General features: G+C 40.3%; 1 pseudogene; it reads right to left on the bottom strand.

The window, feature by feature from the left end:
• Positions 1-1888: 1888 nt before the first annotated feature.
• On the bottom strand, positions 1889-17774 carry LOC148773427 (succinate--CoA ligase [GDP-forming] subunit beta, mitochondrial-like; annotated as a pseudogene).
• Positions 17775-20178: the final 2404 nt, after the last annotated feature.

The following is a 20178-nucleotide window of genomic DNA, read 5'->3' as shown; positions in this document are numbered from 1 at the left end:
GACATTTATTATGAGGAATTTCCAAAGGAAGCTGTGAGGAACACAGTTTTACCTGCCACGCACTCAGCTACTGAACATGTGATGGGGATCTTTGGCCATACAGAGCATGGAGTGCGGGTAGGGCAGGAGTTATTCACCCTACTGGGCAAACTCTAAAGTATACATCACATTTTAAAATGGTGACTGGTCAAATGGAGCATGTCTGGAAGATTGTAACTGAGACTGTAAAGGGTTTGAAATGACAAATGATGAAGTGGAGCTAGCTGGTCTGGAGAATAATTTAGAAGGGACATGCATGAAGGGGTATTGTGTGGAGGTAGAAGTGGATGTGCTCTGTGTACCTCTAGAAGGCAAAACCAGGACAAGTGGATAGAAAATCATGTAGATCAAATACAAAAGGAAAGTTTTAAATACAACTATGGCAAAATGTTATTTTTGCCAAGTGGGAGACTGATCATCTCCAATGTTCCTTGCAACACTAAGATTCTAAGGGGAGAAAGAAAACACAGACCAACCATGATGAGTCAAAAGCCACTCACCAGAAGTGCTGAAACAAGGCTGTCAAAGGGAGGGAGAAGGGACGGAATACAGTTTAATCCCTGGAGCCTAACATTTTGCAAAGTGAATGTTTTGTTCAGTTTTCCAGTTGAATAAATAGATGAAGGTATATAATAGCAAATCTTAAAAACAACACACTGAGGACAAGGGATTCTTGGTGTTCCCTTGGACCTCATTATTCAAAGTGTGGTCCTCAGACCAGAAATAGCCAAAAGTCTGTCTGAAACGTATAATCTCAAATTCCACCCCAGGTCTACTACATTAGAATTTGTCTTAATTCCCCAGATGATCTATATGCACATTAAGATTTGAGAAGTACTACTACAGGAAAAAGTATAAATTTATTTTATTTTTTACAGTTTATAACAGAGGATTTTATTTGAATTTACATACAGATAAAAATTTACCAAAATTTTAACACAAACCTAAACCACATTCTTTCCCACCACAAAAAATGGACACTATGCAAAAAAGCCACATTCTCTCAATTACATTTTTCAAGGTGGTAGATTCAGGGGGGAAATAGGAAGGGAGAAAAGACAGTGACACTCACAGTATAATTTGATTTCAGTGTTGTCTCATCTTGAAATGACCCAATCAGAGATTTCCATAAGAATCAACCTTCAGTTCTGATGTTTAAACAGAAAGTTCTACTCCAAAATCACAAATAAGGCTTCTGGCTTCATTTTTAGTATGTGGTAAACAGCATATTCAATATTAAGGCAAATGGTAGGATACATGTATCTTAATGTATATGGCATTAATTATGAATCTTCCATTGTAAAATATATTTCATGGATTTTCTAAACATGTTGGAATTCAAAATAGCAAAAACTCTTGCAGTTTATAACAGCTACTTGTTTCAGTGTCTTAGCTGCACCTTTTTGATGGCAAATCTGTTGAATGCAATCTTGTCTGACATTTTTTTTTTACAGCATGCATATTTTTTTTTAACACAATACAAATGTTCACCAAAATCGCTGCAAGTGAACCAGGGCCTGATCTCAAATGCTGTATACACGCACACTGTTTGGCCTTGTAGATTGCTTCTCCAAATTGGAAAAACAATGGTGAGCTGACTCACTATGACAGAAAATTATGAGAATGCAGGACATTAAATTACAAAGCCTATAAGGGAAATTAAGCTGCCTAGATATCTTATTCAAAAAAATACAGATTTAAATTTTTTAAGCCAAAAACTTGTAATTCTTGCCCTTCCCCTTCCCCATCCCCTTTTTCACCAATGGAATAACTATTTTTTTCACAGTGGTGAGAGAACCATCCTTTTTTATGGGTAAGTGCACTTCTTCCAAGAGATCAGGGCAAGGCATCACTTCTTAGCCACGCTGGCCACAGTTTTTTTGGCTGCATCCTCCAGGTCGACAGCTGAAGTGACAGGGAGTCCACTGTTACTGAGAATGTTCTGGGCTTCGTGGACAATCATTCCTTCAAGCCGGACCACCAGTGGCATCTTGAGTTCCAGCTCCTGGCAGGCTTTGGTGATCCCATTGGCAATGATGGCACAGTTGACATTTCCACCAAAAATATTGATTAGGATGGCTTCAACCTTAGGATCGGCTGTGAGTTATCTGAATGCTTGATATACTTGAGATTCCTTTACACTACCACCAAGACACAAAAAGTTGGCTGGCTTCCCACCATTCAGGAAAATGATGTCACAGGTAGCTATGGCGAGTCCGGCATCATTAACAAAACAGGCAATGTTTCCGTCCAGTCCTATGTATTTTAGATCATATCTGGCAGCTTCATTTTCAATGGGCTCATTCTCTGATTTGTCATCCACAGCAAATATATCCTTTTGTCGGAATTCTGCGTTGTCATCAAAGTTTATCTTGGCATCAAAACAGACAACTTGTCCTTCTGTAGTTTCACCAAAGGGATTCACTTCCACCTGAGTAGCATCAATTTTCAGGAAGAGATTGTACAGCTTCTTAATTTGATCTGCAGCCTGGTTTTTCAAAGGCCCGAGGAAACCTAGATTTTCCGCCATCCGTTGAGCTTGGCTGTCCTTTATCCCTTCAATAATGTCAATTTGCTCCTTAAAAATAAGTTCTGGATTTGAAGCTGCCACCTCTTCAACGTCAATGCCCCCCTGAGGGCTGCCCAAAAGCACGGGGCCATTGCAGGACCGGTCCTGGAAAAAGTATAAATTTAAAATGTTGCAAAAGGTGAACTCTTGAGATCATACAGCATATGACCCTGATTCCAAATGCAGTCAACAAAACAGGATAAAATGCCAACAGAAACACATGACTACTTACAGAATTAGGCAAGGCTGCACAAGAATACAATGTTTCTCGACCTGCTAATCGCTGTATATTTTCCAAAAGCAGTCCAACAAAAGGGAGGTACAACTGTGCTATTTTGGCTTGCTGGTTCTGCAAAATAATTATCAAAAGCTTAATAGATATATAATATGTATATATTACAAATAAAGTTGGCTCCATCTATCTGTTTAAAGACTAAAAGTGAGCGAATATCCATAACAAATCAATGAAGCATGAATCTATTTATATTCATAGTCTCAAAACTAATTACCAGAGAACTTTGTTGGTATTTGGATTTATATACAATATAGTCAAATCACATCCCTCAAATATCACTACATAAAAGGCAAAAGTTTATTTTTTTAAATAGCAGTGGACTTATAAAGCAGATCATATTAGTCCTGTCCTTTAACTCCGGTGAGGGTTGAATATGATTAAGAGCAAGAATCACGTCTGTCTTGTTCACTGCTTCATCCTCTGTGCCTAGGCACATAGGATATGGTCACTATACGTTAACTGAATGAATGAATAGTTGGAAGAAGTAACAAAATATTCCTCCTTCCACAAGTAAGTTTTGCTTTGAGTCAAGCTGCAATTAAACTAATGTGATCTTGGCCCTCTAAATCAATTATAAAATATGGGAGATTGATATCTTTGCAAATATCCAAGTAAACTTGGACACTGATAGTCTTCATTAATGTGGTACCTCTTATACTCATTTACGTACTGCTTTCCTCAGCTACAGATGTTCTTGTCAGATGTTTCAGTTCAGTTCAGTTCAGTTCAGTTCATTCCCTCAGTCGTGTCCGACTCTCCGCAACCCCATGAATCACAGCATGCCAGGCCTCCCTGTCCATCACCAACTCCCGGAGTTCACTCAAACTCATGTCCACAGAGTTGGTGATGCCATCCAGCCATCTCATTCTCTGTCGTCCCCTTCTCCTCCCGCCCCCAACCTTTCCCCAGCATCAGAGTCTTTTCCAGTGAGTCAACTCGTCGCATGAGCTGGCCAAAGTATTGGAGTTTCAGCTTTAGCATCAGCCTTCCAATGAACACCCAGGAGCAATCTCCCTTAGAATGGACTGGTTGGATCTCCTTGCAGTCCAAGGGACTCTCAAGAGTCTTCTCCAACACCACAGCTCAAAAGCATCAATTCTTCGGCGATCGGCTTTCTTCACAGTCCAACTCTCACATCCATACATGACCACGGGAAAAACCATAGCCTTGACTAGACGGACCTTTGTTGGCAAAATAATGTCTCTGCTTTTTAATATACTATCAAGGTTGGTCATAACTTTCCTTCCAAGGAGGAAGCGTCTTTTAGTTTCATGGCTGTAATCAGCATCCGCAGTGATTTTGGAGCCCCAAAAAATAAAGTCTGACACTGTTTCCACTGTTTTTCCACCTATTTCCCATGAGGTGATGGGACCAGATGCCATGATCTTTGTTTTCTGAATGTTGAGCTTCAAGCCAACCTTTTCACTCTCCTCTTTCACTTTCATCAAGAGACTTTTGAGTTCCTCTTCACTTTCTGTCATAAGGGTAGTGTCATCTGCATATCTAAGGTTATTGATATTTCTCCCAGCAATCTTGATTCCAGCTCGTGCTTTTTCCAGCCCAGCGTTCCTCATGATATACTCTGCAATAAGTTAAATAAGCAAGGTGACAATATACAGCCTTGATGTACTCCTTTTCCTATTTGGAACCAATCTGTTGTTCCATGTACTGTTCTGACTGTTGCTTCCTGACCTATAATCATTCAAATCAGCAAAAACAGTGGTGATGGCACATGAGCTGCCTTCCATATCTCAACACTTTGGGAGACCTATATAAGGCATCTAGGGTACAATGGTTAACCAACAGAATTCAGATCTAAAGTATCTCTTAGTTCCTTTAATTTGCATTTATTCTTGAAACTGAACAATGTTTCATATGTTAATCGGCCATTTGTACTTCTCTTGTGAATTTCAGAAACTCTTAATATATAACAGAGATGCTCTAACATATAAACCTAATCAAGAATGTCTCTAGCACTAGGATTCTGGTTCAGTAGGTCTGGGCTGGGTCCCAGGAATTTTCCCTAGATGGTTGTGCACAGAGTTTTGAGAACCACTGATCAAGTTCAACTTCCTGATCAAGCCAAGAGCAACCTGCACCTGCATCTTTGACAGATGATTAGTTTTTAAAATTCTTAAATACTTCTGCACTTTCAGAGTAGTCCTTAAGCTGTTCTACCTGCTAGATATAGTTTGGCCCTTTGGATCTACAAAGAGTAAATCCACTTCTACTTTATACAGCAACCCCTTAAACATCTGGGGACACATCACAAATTGTCTTAATTCACTCTTCACAAAGAGAAACAGCTGTTATTATTTTATTTTTCACACGGCTTTGGTTTCAAGAGTTTCTACCATCATCATCACCGTTTTTCGGCAGTTCTCTAGTTGTCCAGTGTCCTACTATGGTTTTTCCAGTAGTCACGTATGGATGTGAGAGCTGGACTATAAGGAAAGCTGAGCACCAAAGAACTGATGCTTTTGAACGGTGGTGTTGGAGAAGACTCTTGACAGTCCCTTGGACTACAAGGAGATCCAACCAGTCCATCCTAAAGGAGATCAGTCCTGAGTGTTCATTGGAAGGACTGATGCTGAAGCTGAAACTCCAATACTTTGGTCACCTGATGCCAAGAACTAACTCATTTGAAAAGACCCTGATGCTGGGAAAGATTGAAGGCAGGAGGAGAAGGGGACGAAAGAGGATGAGATGGTTGGATGGAATCACCGACTCAGTGGATATGAGTTTGAATAAACTCCGGGAGATGGTGGTGGACAGGGAGGCCTGGCGTGCTGCAGTTCATGGTGTTGCAAAGAGTCGGACACGACTGAGCAACTGAACTGAACTGACTTAATATTTGAGAGGCAGTATAGTCTAGGAGCCCAGATTTTTAATTTGAGATACACAAGAATTCCAGCCCTCCTGTTACTAGTGACTTGACTGTGATCAAATCACTTAACCATAGATTTCTCTTTACTAAAATGAGGGTATAACTGTAATATAAATTCATATGAGCTAATATTTAATATAGTGTTTGGCATATACTGAGTCCTCAAGAAATTTTAGCCATGATTTTTAATACTGTAGCTTCTAGATGGGATTTCATTTCAGTTTAGATAGTGAGTGATTACTAGGGAAGGAGATACTACACCCTTCTTAGGTGAACAGGAAGACAGATAAAACACATGCAGTCAGGGCAAACACATTAAACGTTTGGTCTACACAAAAGACAGAAAACCATCTAAGAATCTATTAACAGAAGACAGGATAGATAAATAAAATAAGGTGTATTCATATGATAGCATACTATGCAGATTTTTTAAAAATATAGATCTAATCTTCAGAATATATTGTTAAGTGAAAAAATAAAAATACGTAATGGTTTCTATTATGTGTGTGTGTGTGTGTAGGTTTGTGCATGAATAAAATTGAAATTTATATAAGGAACTGATAAACAGTAGTTGCTTCTAGAGAGAAGGATTGAGGCTTGGAGGTAAGGAGTGAGAGAGAGGCATTTTGATTTTTTTTTTTTTACCATGTATGTAGCTTATTATTTCAAAAAAGGAAAAAATATTCCAACAGTCCAAGTAAAAATTGCACTTCTTCAGGTGTCAGTAGCATTTGCAGTGAGTCCAGGAACTGATATAGGCCCCAGAATAAATGTTAGATTTTGAACATTCTGGTTTTGAGCAGGAAAGATATCTCATGGTATGTACAGCAAATAAGGAGAGCTCCCAAAGGAGTTTAAGAGTAGCATGTAACAGGGACCAGTGACATGTCCATAATGTCATTAGAAGAAAGGCTGAGGACTGGCAACATGGTTAGAATGCAGGCCTGGATGGGATACTAGGACAAGTAGTCTCAAAGCAGCCTTTCCACAGGAAGCACTTTTTTTTGACTGTATTATTATTTGGGAAACCAGATGGAAATTATGGGTGTATAACACTCCTTGGAAGGAAAGTTATGACCAACCTAGATAGCATATTAAAAAGCAGAGACATTACTTTGCCAACCAAGGTCCGTCTAGTCAAGGCTGTGGTTTTTCCCGTGGTCATGTATGGATGTGAGAGTTGGACTGTGAAGAAAGCTGATCGCCGAAGAATTGATGCTTTTGAACTGTGGTGCTGGAGAAGACCCTTGAGAGTCCCTTGGACTGCAAGGAGATCCAACCAGTCCACTCTAAAGGAGATTGATCCTGGGTGTTCATTGGAAGGACTGATGCTAAAACTGAAACTCCAATACTTTGGCCACCTCATGCGTCGAGTTGACTCACTGGAGAAGACTCTGATGCTGGGAGGGATTGGGGATGGGAGGAGACGGGGACGACAGAGAATGAGATGGCTGGATGGCATCACCGACTCTGTGGACATGAGTTTGAGTGAACTCCGGGAGTTGGTGATGGACAGGAAGGCCTGGCGTGCTGTGATACATGGGGTCGCAAAGAGTCGGACACGACTGAGAGACTGATCTGAACTGAACTGAATCTGACAAATGACCCCTTACTCAGGCCAACTGTGAGCTCTTGGATCAAACAGAGAAAGGAATTGAAGCTCAGGTTGAGCAGGCCCATGAAACAAAATTTTATTGGGGAGAACCCTATACTCAATTAAAACCTGTCAGAAGATTTTGAACAAAGAGGGGCTTTAGAAATCCCTGAAAGGGTAATGGGGTGGGTATTTCAATGTTTCCCATAGTCTTAAACCACAAAGAAAACCCATGCATCTGTGGGCACCTTATCTTTGACCAAGGAGGCAAGAAGATACAATGGAAAAAAGACAGCCTTTCAATAAGTGGCGCTGGGAAACCTGGACAGCTGTATGCAAAAGAATGAAATTAGAACACTTTCTAACACCAAATATAAGCATAAACTCAAAATGGATTAAAGACCAAAATGTAAGGCCAGAAACTATAAAACATCAAATATTCAAACAGGCAGTGTTATTTACAGACAACAATAGTGGTGTGTGTGTGCATGTGTGTACATATACTGTTCTCAGAATGTTAAAAATTTAAGAATATATAAATATGTGATATAAAATATATAAATTCTACCTCTAGGTAAGACACTAGTGAAATTCCATTTTCTTTCACTTTCCTCTGAAGACATAAGGGGAAAAAGGACAACTTCCTGCTTCAAGAACAGGATGTTCTTTTTGTACTTTACCCACACATTTTTAAAATCACAGTTAAAGACATTTTCCTTCACATTGCATAAGACCCTTTTCCCCACTACTAGTAGGCACAAACAGACCCCAGTGGTAACTGGCACTTTTAAAGATTTGACAAAGCTTGGTTGGAATGGAAGACTTTAAGATATCTTTCCATTTGATACATTATACTGGTTAATTTATGTTGAGTCAACGCCAACATTCACAAAAAAGAAAGCGATACATAATAGAGCTGCTGCTGCTGCTGCTGCGAAGTCATGTCAGACGTGTCCGACTCTGTTCGACCCCATAGATGGCAGCCCCACAGGCTCCTCTGTCCCTGGGATTCTCTAGGCAAGAGTACTGGAGTGGGTTGCCATTGCCTTCTCTGACATAATACAGCAGACCACACTAAATGTGAGTATGTTATTATAATGTGAAAATATAATGCAAACTAGAGTATATAATAACATCTTAAAGCTAAGGCATTTAAATCTATTTTAGGCTAGAATTACATGAAGAAAACTAGCAAAATTTGCAAGTAAAACAAATCTTTGTAAAAAAATATAATGGGATATAGCTGGCAGGCTTATTTTTTTTTTTTTAAGGACAAATGGGAATATTATAGGAAAAAAATAAAATCCATCTCCAAGTCAGCTTTCCAGAGTAATCACAAAATAAATGACATGATGACTTTATTTAAATTTGAATGTAAAAACGAAGGAACAAATTATTACAAACAATATGATATTACCTTGAGCCATCTGGTACCAAGTAAATAATTTCAGTCAGTCAGTCAGTTCAGTCGCTCAGTCGTGTCCAACTCTTTGCAACCCCAAGAACCGCAGCACGGCAGGCTTCTCTGAACATCACCAACTCTCGGAGTTTACTCAAACTCATGTCCTTTGAGTCAGTGATGCCATCCAACCATCTCATCCTCCGTCGTCCTCTTCTCCTCCCACATTCAATCTTTCCCAGCATCAGGCACTTTGCAAATGAGTCAGTACCTGGCATCAGGTGGCCAAAGTAGTTGAATTTCAGTTTCAGCATCAGTCCTTCCAATGAACATTCAGGACTGATTTCCTTTAGGATGGACTGGTTGGATCTCTTTGCAGTCCAAGGGACCCTCGAGTCTTCTCAAACCCCACAGTTCAAAAGCATCAATTCTTCAGCGTTCAGCTTTTTTTATAGTCCAACTCTCACATCCATACATGACTACTGGAAAAACCACAGCCTTGACCAGACGGACCTTTGTTGGCAAAGTAATGTCTCTGCTTTTTAATAAGCTGTCTAGGTTGGTCATAACATTTCTTCCAAGGAGCAAGCATCTTTTAATTTCATGGCTGCAATCAGCATCTGCAGTGATTTTGGAGCCCCCAAAACTAAAGTCAGCCACTATTTCCCCATCTATTTTCCATGAAGTGATGGGATCAGATGCCACAATCTTAGTTTTCTGAATGTTGAGTTTTAAGCCAACTTTTTCACTCTCCTCTTTCACTTTCATCAAGAGACTCTTTAGTTCTTCTCATTTTCTGCCATAACTGTGATGTCATCTGCATATCTGAGGTTATTGATATTTCTCCTGGCAATCTTGCTTCCAGCTTGTGCTTCATCCAGTCCAGCATTTCTCATCACCGACTCGATGGACATTGAGTTTGAGTGAACTCCAGGAGTTGGTGATGGACAGGGAGGCCTGGTGTGCTGTGATTCATGGGGTCACAAAGAGTCAGACAGGACTGAGTGACTTAACTGAACTGAATTGAACTCTGCATATAAGTTAAATAAGCAGGGTGACAGTATAAGGCCTTGACGTACTCCTTTTCCTATTTGGAACCAGTCTGTTGTTCCATGTCTAGTTCTAACTGCTGCTTCTTGACCTGCATACATATTTCTCAGGAGGCAGGTCAGGTGGTCTGGTATTCCCATCTCTTTCAGAATGTTCCACAGTTTGTTATGATCCACACAGTGAAAGGATTTGACATAGTCAATAAAGCAGAAAACGATGTTTTTCTGAAATTCTCTTGCTTTTTCCATGATCCAGCAGATGTTGGCAGTTTGATCTCTGGTTCCTCTGCCTTTTCTAAAAACTGCTTGAACAACTGGGTGTTCACGGTTCACATATAGCTGAAGCTTGGCTTGGAGAATCTTGAGCATGACTTTCTAAGGGTGTGAGATGAGTGTAATTGTGCGGTAGTTTGAGCATTCTTTGGCATTGCCTTTCTTTGGGATTGGAATGAAGACTGACCTTTTCCAGTCCTGTGGCCACTGCTGAGTGTTTCCAAATTTGCTGGCATATTGAGTTGCAGCCCTTTCACAGCATCATCTTTCAGGATTTGAAATAGCTCAACTGGAATTCCATCACCTCCACTAGCTTTGTTCATAGTGATGCTTCCTGAGGCCCACGTGACTTCACATTCCAGGATGTCTGGCTCTACGTGAGTGATCACACCATCATGATTATCTGGGTCATGAAGATCTTTTTTGTACAGTTCTTCTGTGTATTCTTGCCACCTCTTCTTAATATCTTCTGCTTCTGTTAGTCCATACCGTTTCTGTCCTTTATTGAGCCCATCTTTGCATAAAATGTTCCCTTGGTATCTCTAATTTTCTTGAAGAGATCTCTAGTCTTTCCCATTCTAGGATATCATAATTACTATGTAAAAAGAAAAATATGACTAAGTACGAGTATCTTCTTTGGGAATGAGTTACTAGTATCAGACGTGGGTTCAAATCGCAGCTCTACCACTTAATAACTAGGTGATCTTGGGCAAGTTACTTAACTTCTCTGAGCCTTAGTTTTCTCATCTATATTGGCAGGGTAAAACCTCCCCTGGATTACCCTTTTGAGGACTGAGATAACGCAGGTACAACGCTTCCCACTTTGACCCATGGTAAGCATCAAGGATTGGTAGCTGTCCCTGTTGAGAAGTCATGTATATTGCCTGAGACCTGAAGGGCATGATCAGGATTTGCAACCATATTTTTTAAGCTTGTAAATTGAGCAATAATCTCAAAATTACAGGAAAGTTGCAAGAATGGTACGGAGAATACCTCTGATTACTGTTATAACACATGCTCTCTCTGTGTATACGCATTCATTTTTTCTGAACCATTTGAGAATGTTACATAATTTATGACCGATTGAAAGTGTCAGTTGCTCAGTCATGTCCAACTCTTTGCAACCCCCTGGATTGTAGCCCATCAGGCTCCTCTGACCATGGAACTCTCCAGGCAAGCATACTGTAGTGGGCTGCCATTCCCTTCTCCAGGGAGATCTTCCGACCCAGGGACTGAACCCAGGTCTGCCGCATTAAAGCAGATTCTTTACTTTCTGAGCCACCAGGGAAGTTTATGACCAATTACCCCTAAATATTTCAGCAAGTATTTCATAAGAATAGGGATATTCTTTTATATGACCACAGTATAGTTATCAACTTCAATAAATTGAATATTGATACTATTTTATGTGATCTGCCATCTTATTCCAATTTTGTCAATTGACCAATAATGTCCTTTATAGCATGATCCTCCCATACAGGGTCCGGTCTAAGATCACGGATGTATTTAATGGTCATGTCTCTTTAATCTGGAGACATTTCCATAAACTTTGTCTTTTATGATATTGATATTCTCAAGGACTACAGTCCTCACTCTCCTCTTTATTTTTTCAATAGAACGTTCCTTATTTGAGGTTTCTTTGACATTCAGGTGATGCATTCTCAACTGAAACGCTGGGTCCTTCTCAGGGTGTCACATCTGGAGACACCCTGGTGATGTTAATTTTACCACTTGGTCAAGATGTTATTCAATTTCCTCACTGTATAGTTTTGTTTTTTTTTACTATGCAGTTAACAAGCAATTTGTGGGATAATACTTTAAGACCATGCAACTATCCTACTGCTAATCAAAAGTCTTTGATGACTCTGACCAATACTTAACATGATGTTGATTTTCCAACTCAAGTACTTCTTTTGCCTTCACCATTGCATACTCTAAACAAGATCCCTTCACGTTCCTCCGTTTATATATGTATGTATGTGTTTCTATCTATTATTGGTATGGACTCATGGCTTTCTATTTTTTCAGGGTTTCATATTTCATTACCGAACTTACTTTGCTTCTCAATTTGTCAGAGATTTGACCTATGGCCCTTTGAAGCTGGTTCCTGTTCTTGTGACATAACCCCATCCTTTATTTTGAGCACTTCCTTAATTTCTGGAATAACAAGCATGTTTCAGGACCATCTTGTGCCTACCTTGTCTAGCCCTGACATCAACCGTCTCTCCAAGTTCTGTGTAATAAGGTCTTTTGATTCGAGCTTGGGGCTGTTTCTGTCACACCACAGCTAGTTCAGCCCTGCAAAGACCATGGCTACATTTGGGGGATTTGCATGGAAAGGCACCTCTCTGGGGTACAGGATAATTCCTGGGGAGTTATGGGAAACAACCTTGATTACAAAGCTGTCCAGACTGTAGAATTTTTTGTGGTAAGAAAATGGAAATCAATGAAGGTTTCTAATCAAAATTCTTGATTGGAAATCCAAGTAAAAAGAATGGGGAATGAGTGAGCTTGAAGACTGATTTAGTCAAGATTGAATTTCTTAGCTGGGGATAGACAGTATGAACAAGGCAAGTATATACTTGATTTCCTTCTATTGAATACAAAGAAAGTTATGTAAATTACTTCTCTCAAAATTTCTTAGTGTAATATAGGAGCACAATCGCTAAGAGAAAAGAAACCAGCAGAAATCCCAGTTTCATTTTTGTCCATGTGACATGTTCCTTCTGCCAACCTTTTTTTTTTTTTGACCCCCATCTCCTTTCTCTGGCTGCCCTCTAGTGGAAATGATCTGAAATTGCACAATGGCCTAAAACCAGATTGCTAAAGGGAAAATACACTGGTGTATAAACCACCTAAGAGAAACAGGTGAGATCACCAGCTAAAGCAGGAACGACTTGAAATATCTTTGTGTTCAGTCCCTTATTCTTCAGGTAGGGATAATGAAGCCCAGGGAGGGGGAAGCTACTTGTCCAAAGTCAGAAAGCTAATGAAAGGGTCAGAATACAAGCTGTTCCTGGAACACACCATCATTTCAAAGTAATCCTTGACAACTTTCCTATTACAAACAGCCCATTTGGATGTAGAGGAGTTTACTTAAATTTTGTAATACTTTGCCACCCAATATATATTTTTCAGAAGTTCATTTTTAAGAACGAGAGGGGAGCGCTCAGTAGTTATTCCATTAGACGAAGCACCCCAACCCATTATCAATTTTCTGTTTTTTATTTTTGATGTTTATTTATTTGGCTGCCTCAGGTCTTAGTTGTGACTTGTGGGATCTAGTTCCCTGATCAGGGATCGAACCTTCGTCCCCTGCATTACAAGCTGGATTCTCAACCACTGGACCACCAGGGAAGTCTCTCAATTTTCCGTTTTTTAAACAGTAGCTTTTAAAAGATATATTTTATAAGCCATAGGATTCATACCATAACTACTTGACAGCTACCATCATTCCTTTCAAACACATGTAGACAAGCTCTCCTTTAACAGTTGAAAATTATTTATTATTCCCTTTTCTCCTTGAATATATAGTTCTGTTCCTCTTCTCCCAGATTTTTATCCTAATAAAATATATTTTCACTCTTGGAAATGTTTATATTGGTCATCCTGCCATACTTCTTTGCAGCAATATACAAGTACATTTGTTAAACTTATATTTTTCATTTCGTGTGACCAAGATGTTCTAAATATTACCGCTTTTCTTCTTAATTGAGTTAGCCTTACATTTATATTGCTGTAAGACTTGATGAAAATAAATGCAACCATTTTAATCAATTATTAAACACTAGTACATTTTGATTGGAAATAGAGCTCTAAATGAGGTGTGTGAGGCAATTTTCAGTTAGTTCATATTTCCGTGGCTGACTAGTTCTTACTGCTAAAACAACACAGGGTTCAGCTTCACTTTTTTCCTATTTTCCTTTCCATTTATACATCTAAGCATTGAGGAAGATTATTCACAAATTTTAGTAGATGAGAACTTTGTTATCATGTTTCCATTCAATTCTTTGAACCATTTTCAAATATATTAAAAAATACTGATCTTTTGTCAAAGTGATTTTTTAACGGTTAGCTGACAGTTAGGTATTCATACAATTTTGCTGGCAGCAAAGAGCTGGAAACCAACACTACCCTGTTGTTGTAGTCTCCCGTGTCCTCAGCCCCAATAATAGTATTTTGAATTGTCCCTCTCTTGGTCTCTCTGGAGATTTTTACACCCTGGGGCCATTCCTTAGAGTAACTTTTGAGATGGGTGAGAAGTATGGTTTTTTATTGTTCTGCCAAAGGAGAGACAGGTGATCATGAATGGGGGAGGCAGGAAAGGAGATTCTTCAGGTTGTTTCTTTCTCAGGCAGATGGATTTTAGGAAATCTGAGGACATATGAAAATGGAGGGTCTGGAAATTGATTCCTACAAAACTATCTTTGCCTATCTATGCCTGCAAAACTATTTATGCCTTGGAAAATCTTCACGTACCCTCAGGGGTATGTGTACTTATCTCTAACAGCTGCTCCAACCAAGGAGTTCTCAAATGTTAGTGCTTATCAGAATTGATGGTGAGTTTGTAAATATGCAAATTCTGGAGCCAGATTCCCTTTGATCCTGATTCAGGAAGCCTGGGGAGGTCTGTACTCTGCATTCTAAGCACACCTCCTTCCCTCTCCTCATCTGAGGCAAGTTGTCTGTGCCTGACACTCAAGAAATATTGGGTTAGAGTATTAGCTGCAGAGGAGAGTTTTTGCCCGTGGGCTGCAGCGTATCCACATACCCTCGTTTTCTCAGCTCAAGCTCTAGGGCAAGCCTCTGAATGAAGCTAAAGTAGCTGCCTCGCGGGTTCTGTTTAGCCACGCAGGCCCCACAAGAGTGAATAAACCAATAGCAATTCATGGATGTTGGTTACTGGCAAAATTAATCTCCATAGAGCCTTGCTCCCTCCCTTCCCCCCACCTCCTACATGCTCCTGCCTCACTGGGCAGATGGCAGCTTTTCTTAAGATTGGTCATGTGCCATGATTAATCCACAGGAAAAAGGAGGGTGGTGCATCTTTCAGGAACAGTTGCAGGCAGTGGTGTGCTGGTGCCAGCTTATAATACCTATGGGAGCTGATCATTAAATTTGCAAGCCACGTATTAGACAAAGGTCAGAACTGTCAAAGCTATTTTTTTCCCATTAGTCATATATGGATGTGAGAGTTGAACCATAAAGAAAGCTGAGTGTGAAGAATTGATGCTTTTGAATTGTGGTCTTGGAGAAGACTCTTGAGAGTCCCTTGGCCAGCAAGGAGATCAAACCAGTCAATCCTAAAGGAAATCAGTCCTGAATATTCATTGGAAGGATTGATGCTGAAGCTGAAGCTCCAATAGTTTGGCCACCTGATGTGAAGAACTGACTCTTGTTAAAAGACCCCGATGATGGGAAAGATTGAAGGCTGGAGGAGAAGGGGACAACAGAGGATGAGATGGTTGGGTGGCATCACTGACTTGACGGACATGAGTGTGAGCAAGCTCTGGGAGTTGGTGATGGACAGGGAGGCCTGGCGTGCTGTGATTCATGGGGTCGCAAAGCATCGCACACGACTGAGCGACTGAACTGAACTGAACTTTTTTTTTTTTGGTTGCCGTGAGCCATAGAGGGTCTTCGTCCCCTGAACAGGGATTGAACCTGAGCCCCCTGCAATGAAAGTGAAGAGTCTTAATTGCTGGACCACCTGGGAAGTCCCCCTTTTACTATCATTTTTGATCTTCAGGTTATTTGCATCTATTATAGCTGCATGGTAGGACTACTATATTAACCTGCACTGCTGTGTATCCCTTCACAAGTCCACACTGGGTGATGTCACACTGGTAGTTTGAAATCGGCTATAGTGAGAGTATTGACATGGCAGAAACGGCAAATGCTACAAATGGAGGCTTTCTTTTAGAGAGCTGACTGTTAAAACATTTACCAGCACACCCACCACTGGTTGTTGGCCTTGGGAAAATCCATGCCCATACTTGACTGCCTCTTGGCCTTGCCCAAGTGAGTTAGCTGCTTGAACATCTATTCCTAGCTCAGGGACTTTTAAAGTTGAGGGTGCAAAGCAGTCTCTTAGAAAGATGTGGAAAAAGATTCCTGCCTCTCGCCTGCAAGAGGTTATCGTTCAGTGTAACCCAGGAGTGTGCATGGTTAACAAGCTCCCAGGTGCTTCTGAGGAAGGTGGACAAATCTGACATCCCACAATTTAAGTGCTGCCCGGCCAGACTGAAGGGAGAAGGCCTTGAAAAAGGAGAAACAAAATGTTCTGTTCTTGACATTAATGCTTGAGAGCGAAATGCTTTCATGTAATTGTTTACATTTATAAGATGAAAATTAGTCCTTTCCCTAATGGAGACGCACAAAAGCTTGACTGACCAAATCCAGTCTCTAATAGATTATTCCTTTGCTTTAGCAAATGCCCACGTCAAGGTAAAAATAGAGCCAGTGAAGTCACACAGAATTTTCAACCTCTCTTCTATTACTGTAGCCTTTTTCACAGCAGGCAACTCATGTTGGACATTTGTTGAGCATCTCATACTTGTAAGGCCCTGTGATCAACTTTCATATACATTCAAAGGGTCAGTTCATAATAATCGACCATGAAGTGGAATCATTCTCTTGTGTATCTGTTTAAACTTGGTTCCTGGAAGTTTTAAGGCTTCCTACCACACTCCACTCCCACTGCCATCGGGATCTGTTCCAGCCTTTGGTGCTTCTGCCATCTGTCTGCGCTCCCCCCACCTCATAATTAGGGATTTGCTCTTGCCACATACAGAGCTTCTTGAAGATCTTTGTTTTCTACCTCATCCCAAACTCATCTTTGAGAAGACACTCCTGATGATAGATTGTGAATTACCAAAAGCAAGATTCAATTTAAGTTCTCTCTCTTTTTTTTTAACGTATTTATTTTAATTGGAGGCTAATTACTTTATATTATTGTATTGGTTTTGCCATACATTGACATGAATCTGCCCCGGGTGTACATGTGCTCCCCATCTTGAACCCCTTTCCCACCTCCCTCCCCATCCCATCCCTCTGGTTCATCCCAGTAAACCAGCCCCAAGCATCCTGTATCATGCATCGAACGTGGACTGGAGATTCGTTTCACATACTCTTTGATCATTATTTTAATACTCAGCTTTTTTAGAAAGCAGGTTAGTTCTGGTTTGCTGTGCTTTAACAAACACTTTGTTCTGTAGCTAACTTAGGTTAGTTTCGCCGTTCACTAAAATACATGTGAAATTTCTCTGGGGGCTCAGCAGATTGATATGGTTCCTTCTTGCTCTTTGGTTCCCTGTTTGGTCTGGTCCCAGGAGAAGAAAATTACTGCCCTCTGCTCCAGTGTTCCCCTCACTCTTCCCAGCTAAGGACAGTGAAAAATCTAGGACCTTTTGTTCTCCTAGCAATTTTAAGTTATGCTTTGGGTCTTCTTATCCAGATAATGAATAATATGTACTGCAATATTTTATTTCTTAAAGTTTATTTATTTAATGTTTTGGCTGTGGTGGGTCCTTGTTGCTGCATGCAGGCTTTCTCCAGTTGTAGTGAACAGGGGCTACTCTTCGTTGCAGTGCACGGCTTTCTCATTGTGGGGACTTCTCTTGTTGTGGAGCACAGGCTCTAGGCACGTGGGCTTCCATAGTTGCAGCATGTCGGCTCAGTAGTTGTGGTGCTCGGGCTTAGTTGCTCCGTGGTGTGTGGGATCTTCTCGGCCCAGGGATGGAACCTGTGCCCTTGCACTGCAAGGCAGATTCATAACCACTGTACCACCAGGGAAGCCCCAGCACCGCAGTATTTTAAATGTTGAGTATCAGCTAGAGGAGGCAATATTTACTGATTCAGCTGATAGATGTATTTGGAGGAAAAACATTAGGGAAAATGCTTCTCGATACACTGATTTGGGGCATGATCAGTTTTAATTAGAAAACCTAGGTGTAGAACTCAGTCAGACTGTGCCATTCTGGTGCCACAGGTCAGAAGTTCTAATGTCACCATGAACATAAAGACATTAACAACACAAAGCCACACCTGTCCTGGCAGTTGGTGAGAGTGGTGGTGGGCTTGGCATTAGTGAGGTTCCTAGTTGCCATATAATACAACCAGCTCTTGGAGGAGTTGAATTTACTGCAGTGAAGGTCTCAGGGATGCTCTGAGTTGGGACCACTAGTGCCCCCTTCTGGTAGCTTTGGTTATTGCTGGTACTGGGCTGTGAGCCCTCAATTTATTGCCCTAAACTAGTCCTACATTCCATATGGGGCTTCTCAGGTGGCGCTAGTGGTAAAGAACCCACCTGCCAATGCAGGAGACCTAAGAGACGTGGGTTTGATCCCTGGGTCGGGAAGATCCTTTGGAGACGGCATGGAAAATCCCATGGACAGAGGAGCCTGGTGGGTTACGGTCCATAGGGTCACAAAGAGTCAGACATGACTGAACCGATTTAACACAACACAACATTCCATATTCCAGAAGTAAGTAACCTTGGTATGGCCTCTAACAGTGACGTAGCTTGGAATACCTTAGACAAAAACGTGAGGCCCTTAGAGTTTGTTTTGGAGTCTTGTTATCTCCCATATGTTTCCCTTTCTTCCTTCCTGGTACTGCCCAACATTTTCCAGAGCCCTCTTTTTCTTTATTCTCAACTATTAGTTAATGCCAAGTGATAAGGAAAATTAACTGATACCACCTTAACTAGTTATTCCTTCCCAGGGTAAAACACCTTCAAGACCCAAACAAATGAAGCTATACTAAAGGTATATCAACTCCTATACTAAGGCAGAGGAGTTGATATACCTGGATGTGGTGACTGGCCTTGTAGACAGGTAGGGCAAGGTGAGCCAACTCTGCTACCCACCCTCCTTTCTCCTACTAGTCACTTCCATAACCAGCAATTCCATCTCCAGAAATGAGCTCCCCGAGTTGACTTCAACAGACTTCACATGGCTATGACTTTGCAGGTGAAATAAACTGTGATTGCCTTGCATATAAGAAAGTGAGAGAATTCTTAGCTATACTGCCTCTGAAGGAATGCTGACCAGGCACATGGAACCAGAGTTAGAAAGAATCTTAATCTAAATATCCTATTTTGTTAGGCTCTCAGAGAATTCCATAGCTTTCCTGTAAGTCACAAGGCCACCAGAACCAAGACTACAAACCCAGGCTCCCAATTCCTTTGCAGAACATTTTTACCATCTATGATACTGCTTATCCTTAGAAGTTCATGCTTTATACTTCCGTTTTAAGGATTTATCATCTGAAGTCAGTAATTAGAAATTCTGACAAAGATATTTGCCTCTATATCTTCTACTATTATGCATAGTAAAAACTACAGACATTACTTTTAATTAATATTTATTAATTCATATTAAAATATTAATGAAATATTATTTTATTAATAAAATAAAATGCATATAATAAGATACAAACCCTTAGTAGCCACACATTGCTTACATCATGTCCGTATGATAGAACGTTTATGCACCATGAAAAAATATGCTAACTGCCCATGATGTGTGATATGAATAGTATTCAAATTATCTTGTCTAATTAGATAAGCCCTTAAAAATATACATGCATAAAAATAAAGCTAAGTATTCCAAAATATTAATATTTGTTATCTCAGACTTACAGTATTATGGGTGTTTATTTCTTAAACATTTTTGTATCAGTCACGTGTTCTACAATGTGTAAGTATTAAAGTAAAATAAATATTTTAAATTAGAAAGGATTTCTTATGAATTTGTGTCAGTTGATAGATAAGGTATGTAGCTACTGAAGCTTTTCTTCTACCTAAGCCTTGCTACTAGTCCCTGCCAGCAATCAACATATATAACCCAACTCTGCCCCCACAAATGCTTCTTCGAGGGTAGGATTTTACATGGAAATAATCCTTAAGTCATGGTTTCTCTATAACTTTTTGTTAAATCCTCCTAAGATTTAGGTTTCCCACAAAATTCGAAGTTGAAAAATGTGTAATGGATCTGCCGTTATTTATGCTCTACTGCTAATCTGAAGAGGCTTCCCTGGTGGCTCAGGTGGTAAAGAATCCGCCTGCTATG

Source organism: Moschus berezovskii, chromosome X (assembly GCF_049115385.1).
Source record: "Moschus berezovskii isolate FMDL1 chromosome X, NW_MosBer_1.0, whole genome shotgun sequence".
NCBI lineage: Eukaryota > Metazoa > Chordata > Mammalia > Artiodactyla > Moschidae > Moschus > Moschus berezovskii.
Note: the sequence above shows the minus strand (reverse complement) of the source record. Positions and strands in the feature narration are given on the sequence as shown.